The following is an 11,812-nucleotide window of genomic DNA, read 5'->3' as shown; positions in this document are numbered from 1 at the left end:
GTCTTCGATGCCGAGCATCTCAAATGTTTTCGTCATCTGTTTTAGCCACTCATCAGCCTTTAGCGGCTCCCTAGGATCACCCAAAACTTTGTCTGGATTTGACCGGAAGAACTCCCTCTTCAGAAAGGACGGCCCAGCTTCAGTTACATGGGCCTAGACTTGATTCTCAGCTCTAAGAATATCCATGGATTCCCTCAATGCTCCAGCAATTTCACGGGCTAAGGCGCCCATGGCCTGTTGACTAACTGGTTCGGCCACATTGGCCTGAGCAACCCCTTCCTCTTGTGCCAGAATTTCATCCGGTATGGGCATCTCGTGCCTCCTAGGCCTACCACGCCTACCACCACGACCTTGTCCTGACATCCTAATAAAGGTAACGATAGACATTAGCACATTTGCAAATGTGTCGAAGCTAATTCACCCACGTCCTAATACGATGGACAACTATAATTCACTCTACATAAGCATACGATCATATAAACACATACGGATTTCATTTCTAGATAATGACCGTCCCGTGGCGTCACTAGAGTGTCAGTTAGAAACGACAGTGATCAAGTGCCTTTCTAACAGGACTCCCAGAAACCCATGGACCCGACCCGATCAACATCCTAGAAATTAAATCCTATACCCATATAATCACATAGACATGTTATCATATAAGCACATAGCATCCGTAGTTAAGTCTCTAACAAGCGAGACAAAACCATTGTAGTACTAATCACTTCCCACGTACCAAAGTATTCAAACCCGGTACGTTCTGATACCAAGTTGTCACGCCCCAAAAAATTAATGTAATTAATCCATTCCATAAGATCTATGAACATAATAATAATATGGTATACTTCATTCATCAGAGTTAATATTTCAAAAGATATTACATGCCTTATACTTTCATAAATGTTCGTTATGAAACTACAGCATATAACACTAATTGATTACAACAAAATAAATGCCCTACAGGCTTACATCTTTCCAAGCTATCACTTGGTTATAACAAAAGAAAGAGTCCTAGCTCTATACATGTAAAGCCCTCGGCTTAAATAAACATTTTAGCATAAATGTAACTAAAGAAAGCCTTCAGCCTCTAGTCCTCCCAAGCTATGTCCTTGGAGGTGGCATATCACCAATACCTGAAAATGGTTTCCCAAGTAGGGTGAGCCAAAGCCCATCAGAGATAGACTAACACAATATATGGAATTTAACTAAGAGATAAATGTCAGATAAAAGTCCAATGCTCAAGGCAAACTTACATTCTTCCACTTACCATTCCATTCTGATAACCAAAACTTAATCCATTTTCATTCATTCATTCATTTCAAATCAATGCATAAGTATAGATTCTTATCATTTAAACAATCCCAAATGAGACTACAACTCATTCATTCACATTTCAATATCATTCATTATTCAAACACTTCAAACTTCTTGCCATTTTATGGATCCTCGTCCAAGGGAATCATCACCCAAATATATATATATATATATATAAGATTTCGGGACTTTCGCCCTAGACATTCCGGCCAACTTAATTTTAGATAGAGTCCATCCCCTATCTCCTCCCAAACAATAATACATATACAATGTATTTAAAAGCATTGTCGTATACAATGACTATTCAAATCACATATTTAATGGTTTAATCAAACCGTCATATTCAATGACATAATTCAAATGACCAGTTTCAATTCACCTAGTCCTCATACAGTTTCTACAACAATCACAGCTATCCTCCACCGATAGCCCAAAACAGATATTTCTAAACAGATGTACAATTTATCAAGTTTTTCATAGGTGAGTGATTTATCAAATCCAACTACACCATTCATTCACACATCCCCCCAATTTCATATTTCTTACATCAATTCAATTATTTACACCAAATAATTATTCAACACAAATTAGGACAATTTTTTCCCTTTTTCAAAAATCAAACCCAAGTTCAGATTTCATTATTTTAACTTACATAATCTCATATTCAATACCCCATATCCATATTCATGGAACCCAACATAAAATCCCTCTTTTAAATTTTGGGCTCAAACCCTAACTTCACCCAAATCCTCCTAAATCCCACCATTGATACAAAATGACAAACACCCAGGTTAAAAACCATAACAAGGTGTAGAATATCCCTACCTTAAGAGTAGAAGCCCAAAGGAGATGATGAAGAACTTCAAAAATGCTCCAAATTTAGTTTTGTTCTGATCAAAAGGAAGCCCACAAGATGTTCTAACTCTTTAACAAAGGGACTAGGGTTGAGAGATGCTTGGATCTTGAGGTATTTGTAAAGAGAGAGAACCTAAGAGAGAGAGAATACCAGATTAGGGTTTTGATTGAGAAGAGATGCAAAAAGTGATACAAAAATGCTCTGCTGCGAACTAATATACACGATTCTCGCTCGAGCGAAGGTGTGGTCACTCGAGCGATTAGACACAACAAGTGACCTCGCTCGAGCGTAAGAAGTATTGCTTAAGCGTAGAATACATACCTTCAGGTATTTCACAAACGCACACCCTCGCTCGAGCGCAAGAAGCCTCGCTCGAGCAAAGAACTTCATCTTCCCAGAAATGTTGCGTCTAGAAAGAAAACCTGAGAACTCTCAAAACTCGCTCGAGCGTAAGAAACCTCTCTCGAGCGAAAAAGCAAATTATACAAGGCTCGCTCGAGCGAAGGAGCCAAAATCTGGGCAGCAACAATCTAAACCAACTAGCAACCAACCTATTACAAACACGCCCAACATATTCCAAAACTCAAATTCAAAGAATTAAAGGAGGAAAGCAAGACATGGACAACGACATACAACCACGGAACCCGAGTCCAGAATATAACAAAGGTCGGGTCGAAACCAAAATCGCTATACCTATAGTTTGAAACTTGTGTCACTTTGGTTCCTGACTTTTCAATTGTGACACATTTGACCCTGAATTTTGAATCTTGTTTCAAATAAGGACAATTGAAGATACCATTGTTTAATTTCAAGGGAAATATCATCAATTTGATAAAATATAAACTAATTTGATAAAAATAAATGTTAAAAAAATATTTTTGAATTTTTAAAAATTATTTCTACACACTAAAGATAAAATTATGTAAAATTAATAAATTTTTTTGACATTTATTTTTTGTTTACCAAAATAATTTTTATTATTTGCTTGGATGATAATCATGTAATGGGTAATTTTTTTTACTTTCATTAAATTATTTTCTATTTTTTCAAAAGTCAAATATGGCGACAACTTTGATATCATTATTAAACCAATCCTTTAAATCAAAAAATCCAAGACTAAAAACATTTTATATATTGAATACATCGATTACACATTAAAATTCTAACAACCACCATTACATAATCATTATCCAAACACATAATAAAAATTAATTTGGTAAAAAAATAAAATGTCTAAAAGATTTATCAATTTTACATAATTTTATCTTTAGTAGGTAAAAATAATTTTTAAAAATTTAAATATATTTTTTGACATTTATTTGTGTCAAAGTAGTTTATATTTTATCAAGTTGACGATTTTGCCCTTGAAATTAAGCAATGGTATCTTCAATTATCCTTATTTGGAACAAGATTCAAAATTCATAGTCAAATGTGTTACAATTAAAAAGTCAGAGACTAAAGTGACATGAACCCCAAACTATAGGAATGGTTAGTGTAATTCGCCTTTTTTTTTTCCTCGAAAAACACAGATTAAAATAAATGATGAATTACACTAACAGTCCCTATAGTTTAGGGCTTGTGTCACTTTGGTCCCTAACTTTTCAATTGTGACACATTTGATCCTGAATTTTGAATTTTGTTCCAAATAAAGACAATTGAAGATATCATTGCTTAATTTCAAAGGCAAAATCGTCAATTTGATAAAATATAAACTAATTTGAAAAAATAAATGTTAAAAAAATATTTTTGAATTTTTAAAACTTATTTCTACCCATCAAAGATAAAATTATGTAAAATTAATAAATCTTTCAGATATTTATTTATTTATTTATTTTATCAAATTAATTTTTATTATGTGTTTAGATAATGATCATATAATAAATGGTTGTTAGGATTTCAATGTGTAATCGATATATTTAATATATGAAATATTTTTAGTTTTAGATTTTTTTGATTTAATGGATTAATTTAATAATGATATTAAAGTTATTGACATATTTGAATTTTAGAAAAATAAAAACTAATTTAATGAAAATAAAAACAATTACCCATTACATGATCATCCAAATACATAATAAAAATTATTCTGGTAAAATAAATAAATAAATAAATAAATGTCTAAAAGATTTATCAATTTTACATAATTTTATCTTTAATAGGTAGAAATAATTTTTAAAAATTCAAAAATATTTTTTGGACATGTCAACTTAATTGATATTTTATCAAATTGACGATTTTACTCTTGAAATTAAGCAATGGTATCTTCAATTGTCCTTATTTAGAACAAGATTCAAAATTTATGGTCAAATGTGCCACAATTGAAAAGTCAGGGACCAAAGTGACATAAGTCTCAAACTATAGAGACCGTTAATGTAATTTCTCCTAAAATAAATTAAGTTCAATCACAATTACAATCACAATCACAAAATATAATCTAATTATCATCAATAATGAGTACTTTATGTGAACCTAAATACAATAACTGTATTAAAAAATAAATGAAAAAATTAGTTATAAACTTTAAAAATTGTGTTGAAATGAAGATTGCAACTATAAATGTGTTAACCTTTTTTCCCAAATTCTGTCCAACTCTGCGACCTGCAGAAGTGAAAGGCTACAATAAATAAGGCTGGACCTGCGGAAGTAAAAGGTTACTATTAAATGGTGGCAATTGGGTTTAGGTTAATAGGTTACCATTAAATGGCGACAGTAGGGTTTATGTTGGTAGGCTGACAGTAGGTTAATATGAGGAGTAAGACCATCTCCAACAGTTCATTAAAGTTGACATCAAATTTAAATTTAGCGAAAAATTTATGGTTTGGTACTCCAACGATTACACCAAATTGATATCAAATTGGGATTTCAGCAAACGATTCATCAAACTGATGATAGAATACATATTTCATCAAAACACTATGTGTGACCGTTGAAGCAGAAAAGTTTCAGAATTTTACACATGGGTCGACCATTTGGATGACCACCTGGTCGACCCCTTGGTCGACCACCTGGTTGACCAACCGGTCGACCAGTGCATGCGAAATTGGCCTGGTTTAAACAGTTCAAAAAGGTTAAAAAAAAAAAAATTGGCTTTACCGGTCGACCCACTGGTTGACCCACGGAGGTAGGTTCAAACAGTTTAAAAAGGTTAAAAAAAAAAAAAAATTGGCTTTACCGGTTGACCCACCAACCGGTTGACTCACCAACCGGTTGACTCACGGGATTTTGATACACCGTTGGAGCAACTGATATCAGATTTGTTGACATGAGTCATTTTTTACTCAAATTTGATGAAAAAAGAAGTTCACCGTTGGAGATGCTCTAAGCTGATAGTAAAATAATATGGTGAGTCAAATTAAATATCTGTTTATATATCACTATTCATATATATATATATATATATATTAACAATGGCCCCAATTATATTCAGAAGAATTAGTCATTTGTGGTACTAAACAAGAAAAATTCAGGACATACCACCCTCTTATTGAGAACAAATTCTCCTATCATTTTTGGGTTAATTACTCGAAAGTTATATTTATAAGGTTGGTGTTTCATTAAGTACTATTTCATTATTTTTTATCAATAAGATTTTATTTTAAATATATTTTTATTTATACGACTGTTTTACCCTTATAAAAAAGCAAAAGTAATTAAAGAGTCAATTTATTAAATACTAAGAAAAATTATTAAGTATTTTAAGTGTACCATATGACAATGTTATCTACCAATTACCAAACCTTATGCCCATACCCCAACACAAAATTGTAAACACAACCCTTTTCACCAAGAGTAATGCTAGAGACCCCAAATATTCTACTAAAAGTTTTACCAAATGTCACACAGCTCTTTTGGACAACCACTTGACCATACCATGCCCCAATAGCCCTAGATAACTTCTCCTAACCTATTATTTTTATTTTGCTGTTTCAAAACTTTAAAATGTCATAACTTTTATTATACACATTTATTTTTAATAAAATTTATATTTCTGAAACCTACATAATGAGATCTATCAAACAAGATTAATATTGAATATAAAATTTTATAAAAATAAAATACTATTTTTTAAAAAAATTTGACAATTTCTCAATTTGTGAATCTATCCAATAAAACTGAGAAACTTCTCAATTTTTTGTAGTTTTAAAATTGAAAAATTAATCAATTTTTTTCACTTTTAAAACTAAAAACATTATTATAAACTTTTTTCAATTTTAAAACTAAGAATATTATCAATATTTTTTTAACTTTTCACATCAATATTCATGTTTTGAAACCCGGACCAAACCGATCGGTCGGACCGGGAACCGGGCCTTATTCTGGTCCGGTCAACCCCCAAAAACGGGAGTGGGAGCAAAACCGTTGTAAAAATGAAAAACCGAAAAACCTGGCTGTCAAATCGGCAAAACTGGTGACCCGGACCAGGTTTTGAGGGTCGGCCTGGTTTTTTTTTTTAACCTTTCTTTTATTCTTTTCTTTCTTTCTTTCTTATATTTATATAAAGTAGGAAAATGAAAGTAGAAAGGAGGAAATAGCACTAAAATAAAACCGTTTAAATAAATATTACAAAACAGAAAACAGTTAATAATAAAACTTACAATTGTTTAATAGAAGTAGCTGCAGAGAATTGCTTTGAAATACATAGAAAATAAAGTACAGAGATAGCTAATTTTTGAGGAAGGAATGGTCTCTCAAATTCTTTTCCAACTCTGTCCAACAATTGACTAGAATGACTTAATTTATAAGCAAAACAAAATAACTATGCAGCTTGTGAACAATAGCTGGAAGAGCATAATGGAGCACATGGGTGCTGTCTGCTACTTTCGGCCAAATGACTAAAGTTGATTGAAGCTTTTGGCTGATTGATGAATAGTTATGACTTTGGCTTTTACTATTCATAACTTTCGGTGGCATGTGACTGATGGAAATCAATATATAGACAAAATAACAGCTTTTCTCAAAAGATGAGTAGAGAGTGAAGCTATAATGCATATATATAGAATCCAATGTTGACTGATTCAACAATTGACTAAGCATATGGATCATGAGCATCTTGAAATTCGGGTTCATATGGATTTTGAGTAGTTGAACCTTCAGAAGAGTTTGAACTGTCTGAACCATCTTCTGAACTGTTGTTATCCGAGTCTGACTTGGCTTGGGCCATGAGGAGACGAGCCATTTGGAGGAGCTCATCTTTGGGTGACTTGGACTTGGGCTTAACCTTGGATTTGGACTTGTCCTTTGACTTGGGCTAATCAAAACTGGGCTTTGCTGACTTGGATTTAATCTTTGATTTGGATGACTTGGGCTTAGAAGAGCTGGATGTTGGGCTTCTAAGATTGACTGGAGGAAGTTGGCTTCCCTGAGTTAATGAAGCAGTTGGGATCTGTTGAGCTTTAACCATAGTAGGAGTTGGAGCATGTATGTTGATTGGGAATTCAGTTTGAACAATCTTAACAATGCGTGAAATTTTGAAATTATCCCACCATTTAACCATGTGTTGTCGGTAAATAACATCATCAGAAATACCATATTGCCATTTGAATATCCAAGGGATTTTGTATTTGGATATAAAAATGAGCAATGGAGGGAATTTCCTTCTCTGTGGAGTGAATGAGAAAACAGTGGAGAAATAGTTGACTTGTTCCATAATTACAGATGGGAAGATTTCTGAAATGGCGCCATATTGAGTCCACCATCGCAGAAACCAAGTAGGTAATTCTAATTTGAACTTTTGATCAAATTGGAGAAACCAGGAGTTACTGTTTGACTCATTTTGATATAAGAGAACTTTGAACCAGGTATCAATGTAATCATAGTAACTACATTGAATGGAATGACCAGGTAAATCTCTTAGTTGATAAGGAGAGCCCCAATCATCCAGAGAAACAAAGTTGTGAATATAGAGTGAATGATACACAATTTCACTTGTGTAAGTACGATCATAAATGGGTTTAATCACAATAAACTGGTGGTTGAATAAGATGTCTTTGTAAAAGGTAATTGTTTTTTTTTGGATGGAGAGGAACAAAATGTCATCCAGGAAGGAAATAAGATTTAACCAGATCATGAACAGTATGACACTTTGGGTGACTGGGTTCTTTGAAAAAGAGATTAGTAGTAGTAGATTTAACATAATCTGATCGGGCAGATTTAATAGGGTTTGGAGGGTAAGGAACAACTGCTTGACTTGATGAAGCAAAGGGATCAGTAGCCAAAGCAGATATATAACTGGGCTTAGGAATGTTACCAAGAATTTGGTAATGATTAACCAATTCAGCAGGGTGATATTTGGTGACTAGCTCCAAAGGAGGAGGAACAAAAGGTTGACTAGATGGGACCAAGGCTTTAGAAGAAGGCCTAGGACGAGACACCTGTGAAATCGATAAATGAAATTAGCATCCATAGAGGATATCTAATTGATCAGTGTGTGAATATAAACAGTTAATATAATGAGAAAGTTGCTGGCGTTGAGCTTTAATCCGATGGAACTAAATATATTGAGCATGTTTAGTGGGTACATGGGTTGATTTGAGAAAAGCAAGGCGAGAAGCAGTATGCTTACTCAGGGATTTGTAGCGTTTAATTTTTTGTTTCTGGTATGAAGTAGAGGGAATAGGAAAAACAAGGCGAGAAATAGTATGCTTAATCAGGGATTTGTAGTGTTTAATTTTCTGTTTATGGTATGAAATAGAGAGAATAAGCATTATCCACCCTATAAAAATTCTCAGGTAAGAAAATCAGGAATAGAATTTTGACAACCAGGAATATATTCAATATCAAAATCAAAAATACTTAATATAAATTGCCAACAGGCAAAAATTTGCTTACTAGCAAGATTTTGAACATCTTTTTCTAAAGCATATTTAGCAGATTTACAATCAACACGAAGTAAAAAATTTTGATTTAAAATATCATCTTGAAATTTACTAATGCATAGAACAGTAGATAAAATTTCTTGTTTAATAGTACTATAATTCTTTTGTGCTTTATTTCAGACACCAGAATGAAATCGAACAATTTGTTCAGATGACTGAGGAGTGATTTTTTGGATAAGGATGCCACCATAACCATTGACCAATATCAGAGGCATCGGTTTGAATAATTTTAAAGGAATTTTCAGTGGGAATACCAAGACAAGAAAGAGACTTGACATATTGTTTGACTTGTTTAACAATAGCAGTATGAGTAGACCAAGGGGGAGGATTGTCTTTTAACCGATCAAATAAGGGTTGACAAGTTTTTCTAAAGTCTTTGTAAAATTCAGCAATATAATTAAGTGATCCTAAGAAACGTTGTAACTGGGTTTTCTCTAGAATTTCATCAGGAAATTTAGAAGCAAATTCAATAGAGCGACTAATTGGTAAAATTGTATTCTGGTGAATATCATATCCTAAAAATCTGACTTTAGTTTGGAACAATTTAATCTTAGGAGCAGATATGACTAGACCATGACTTTTAATAATATAAAAGAAAGCGGTATGATGTTTCCAATGTTCATTAATTGCTTGTGAAAAAATGAGAATATCATCTATATAAACTATGGAAAAATGACTAAATGGATTGAAAATGTCATTTATTATATTTTGAAATTCACTAGGTGTATTTTTTAGTCCAAAAGGCATGACATTCCATTCATAGTGACCAAAGGGTGTAGTAAAAACAGTTTTATATCGATTTTTAGGATGAATTTGGATTTGCCAAAAACCACTTTTTAAATCAAATTTACTAAAAATGACAGCTTGACTAAATCTTTTGATTAAGTCTTTTTTATTAGGAATTGGATATCTAATCTATTCTAAAACTTTATTTAATGGTTTATAATTAATAACTAGACGAGGGACACCCCGTTCTAATTCAGCATTTTTATTAACATAAAAGGCGGGGCAAGATCAAGGTGATTTACTATGACTAATAATCTTATTTTTTAATAATTCATTGATTTCTTTTTTACACATTTCAACTAATTCATGATTCATTTGAATAGGTCTAGATTTAGTAGGAATTTTTCATTCATTAAAATTTTTAATATATGGAAGTGTAACTACATGTTTTTTTCTATGCCAAATGGCAGTGGGTAGAGTTGAACAAACAGTTATTTCCAATTTTAATTTAAATTCTTCAATTTGAGATATAAGAATTGGGTCAGTTAATTGTTGCTCAATTCTTTTGTAATTAACTTCTTCTTTAAGAAATCTTAACTGACAAGTTAATCTATTAATAGTTTAGGAAATAGAACAATCTTTTAATTGATGTAATTCAAGAGGTTCAGGAGGAGATAAAAATTTAAAAGTAATTGTTTGGCCAAGGGCTTGAGTAGTTATTCCTTGAGTGGAAGTAGTAAATGGATATAGCAAAAATATAAATGGTGTTCCTAAAATAACTTTGTCAGTCATATTTCGGACTAAAACAAAAGATGTTTTAAAACAAACATTATTTTGGCAAATATGAACTTGTGGTAATTTATATTTAATATGCATTTGACTACCATTAGCATAAGTTAATTTTTCACTAGTTTTCTCATAATATTTAGTAGGAATTAATCCTTCTTGAACACAATTAAGATCAGCACCAGTATCAATAAGAGCAATAACTTCTAATTCAAAATCATTAATTACTAATTTAATTTTGGAGTACCATTTTTGAATATGTATTTTATTGAGAAGATTTAATCTTTTGTTTTCATGATCAGAGGAATGAGGGGATCGATTATCAAATGAAAGATTATTAGGATTAGTATGTTCAGATTCATTATCAGATTCTTCTGAGGAAATGTCATCATTAGCTTGAAAATTATCTAAACTTTTATTAATTTTTAAAACAGTGATTTCATCTTCTAATAATTTATCTTTATTCTGTAAATCTTTGATTAAACGTTTGATTTGATTAATTTCTTGTTGTAAATCTTGAAGAGTAATGTCTTTTGATTTATTTTTAAATCTTTCTAAAGTTTTAGATAAACTAATAATTGGTTTGTCAGGTTTCAATTTCTTATCAGTTAATAAAGATTTTAATTTAGCAGTATATTTCTGTTTTAATTCAGGATCTTCTAATCGACTAATTAATTCAATAAGGGCAGTTTCTTCTTGATTTTGTTTAGTAAGAACAGTAATTTGTTTAACTGGTTTACAACAAATATCATTACATCCTAATTCAATATCATTATCAGAATGTCCACTGGGTGAATGGTAATCAGAAGATGTGTCAGGAGGATTACTATTTTCAGAGTTACTAGCAGATTGATTTAATTGGAAAATTTCAAATAATTGAATTTTTGATTCATTATTGATTTGAAGTTGATTAACTTTATCTTTTAGTTTTTGTTTTTCTTTACACTTATTAGAATAATGACTTTTTTTACCACAATTGTAACAAGTAATATCTTTATTAGATTTTGATTTGGGATGTGATTGCCTATAATATTTCTTTTTAGGTTTAGTATAAAATTTATCAGTTGACTTGGAAGGTAAATATTTCTTTTTATATTTAGTAGAATATTTAGAGGAAGACTTATGTTTATGTTTTTTACGGCGAGAGGGTGCTACAGGGGGTAAACCATATTGTTCACAAAAATTTCCTAATTCATATTTAGCCTTGTGTTTGTCTTTAGCAGCTTTTTGACTAAGTTTAAGATCAATACACATT

This window comes from Camellia sinensis, chromosome 6, assembly GCF_055761805.1.
Source record: "Camellia sinensis isolate YWXY chromosome 6, ASM5576180v1, whole genome shotgun sequence".
NCBI lineage: Eukaryota > Viridiplantae > Streptophyta > Magnoliopsida > Ericales > Theaceae > Camellia > Camellia sinensis.
The sequence above is the reverse complement of the archived record's forward strand: the minus strand, read 5'-3'. Positions refer to the sequence as shown.